The 2,142-nt window shown below is 41.4% G+C and overlaps 1 protein-coding gene across 2 annotated transcripts in view; it reads right to left on the bottom strand.

The window, feature by feature from the left end:
• NCK2 (NCK adaptor protein 2) overlaps positions 1 to 2,142 on the bottom strand; it is a 92,028-nt gene that overhangs the window by 88,816 nt on the left and 1,070 nt on the right. Inside the window, exon 2 of one of the 2 annotated variants that reach the window (XM_085320872.1) lies at positions 1,787 to 1,837. The exons of the other annotated variant lie outside the window; for it this stretch is intronic. The gene's annotated coding sequence lies outside the window, so the exon portion shown is untranslated. The remainder of the gene's footprint in view (positions 1 to 1,786; positions 1,838 to 2,142) is intronic. 2 annotated transcript variants of the gene reach the window in all.

The raw sequence follows: 2,142 nt of genomic DNA on the forward strand, positions 1-2,142 counted from the left end.
AAGAGGAACAAAACAGCAGTGACTTTCAAACAATCGGTCCCTCAATGCAAATGGAAAATATCTTCTAGAATATAAGCTTCAGATTCAAAAACTTCTTGGTTTTGATTTTGAACCCAAAGCAAGCAAAGTGATTCAGCACTGTCTTCAAGAGCCTGGAAGCAGCTCTTGGGCCCAAGCAGTATGAACAACAAGGATACTCCAGCCAGTTTTGCTGCAGCTCAAGATCATAGCCAGCAAACAAAGCTATCTGAACATCACTTTCTGACTTGCTACTGTTACAGCTGCTGCTCAGGAAAGCCATGAGCACTACAAAGGAATACAGAATATCAGAGTACACAAAAAACAAAGGATGGAAGACTCCGCTAACCTTGCCCCTCTTCTGTAGCAGAGGGTAGATATGAGGAGACACATATGACAGCAAATACCTTTCCTTACACTCTCGCACAGCTAGCCAGGAAATTACAAAAGAAATGAGTGCGAGGAAAGAAAAGGGACAGTAAGTTCCCTTTTCATTGCAGTAATAAGTCAAGGGCTGGAGTTTTGAATTAATCAGCTATTTGGTAGTGAGAACACAATATAGGGGACCATGCAGACAGACAGTGGCTAGTTCCACTGTTGCTTCTGGAGAAATATAGAAAAGGAGATTTTGTATAACAATATCAAAACAGCAATTGGAAATACCATCTAGAAGAGATAAAAGGCTAATATAACAGCTTACATTGCTATGAGAGAACAAGCAGAGCCTATATGCGTTTCATAGTCTCTACTAAAATATTTTCTAATTACAGCCTTGACTAGTATAAGTGCCTATCTATACATTTATTCACAGTTCCCAAAAGTGATACCCTTCATCAAAGTTTCAAGACGACAAAGTTATGCAGACAAAATGATCTTTCCTTGGGTAATAAAGCTTAAGGTCTTATTACTTGGTCAGACAGAAAATTTCAATTTCCAAAGTTTTAAAAAAATATATTTCTAAGGAGCAAAGTCATTCATAAGTTATAATCCTAAAAACAAAAAACACAATACCATCATCCGCAAGGTGCTGATTGCTTAGGATTCCTAAAAAGCAGTGGCAGAAGTAGCACTTTTTAAAAGAAGTTCTTAAAAAGCTCCTACCCAGTAAGCCCTTTCAAATTCCTCCATATTAAATCACCAGGCGAAACTCTCGAYGATATAAACCATGCCTGGTCAGGCCATGCAGATTTGTTTTTATAAGGGCATTACCATGTTTCATTAAGGAGAAGTCCACATGAAGCTGTTACAAGAGTATGTTCCTCAGAAACAAATTTTGCTTCAAAGTAGAAGAAATAGAATTCAGTTAGAGGAACAGTGTTTTAAATCCATGTTGAGTGTTAATTAGCATTTAAGTTTTAAAACAACAAAGAAAAAAGGACAATTTGAAGTTAAACTATTTCTAATTCATAATACAGCTCTCACACACAGAAGGCCACATGCACTATAAAAAACTAGTAGGAGATCTTAGCAAACAAACTACAGTACAGGCATACATGATTAACTGGTCACAAGTCAAACCTGAATTCAAACCCAAACCCTCATCTAACAACTTTTTCCGAGGTGGGCCACTGCACCCAACCTGCCAGAGAAGGGTATCTGTGTGTGCAGTCACACTTCTAGCTAAAGCCAGGGTAAGAAGCTCTATAAACTTAAATATTTTTCCCCTCCAACCCCTCTGCCCCCCCTCCCCAAGAGAGGAGGTACTTTTTTGAACAAACAGCACAATTTACCTATCTTGCGCTGCTTTGGYTTTTTGTTATATACCTACATCAGCATCAATGTCGACTGTGTATTATACCGACGTTCATTCACTCCATTCCTCCAAAACAAAACAAAACGTTTTAGCTGTATTAAAGCCGAAAATAACGAATGGAAAGGACGGGGGGGGGGGGTGAATAAATAAAGGTAGGAAGAGTATCGCGGCGCAGTGGTTACCAGAATATTCCCGCCCTGCAGGAGGCGAAGCTCGCTGTCTCCCGCACGCTGCTCGGGCAGCGCCAGGCGCCCCGCTTCCCCCGCGTACCTAAGGGCCTGCGAGCACGCAGCGCTTTCCTCCCTGCCCCCAGTGCCGCGGAGATCGCTCCGCAAAACTTTTGCGAAACACGGCTTGGTGGCGCGGGTGCC

Source organism: Rhea americana, unplaced genomic scaffold, assembly GCF_003343005.1.
Source record: "Rhea americana isolate MKP2758 unplaced genomic scaffold, rheAme1 scaffold_66, whole genome shotgun sequence".
In the NCBI taxonomy this organism is placed as follows: Eukaryota; Metazoa; Chordata; class Aves; order Rheiformes; family Rheidae; genus Rhea; species Rhea americana.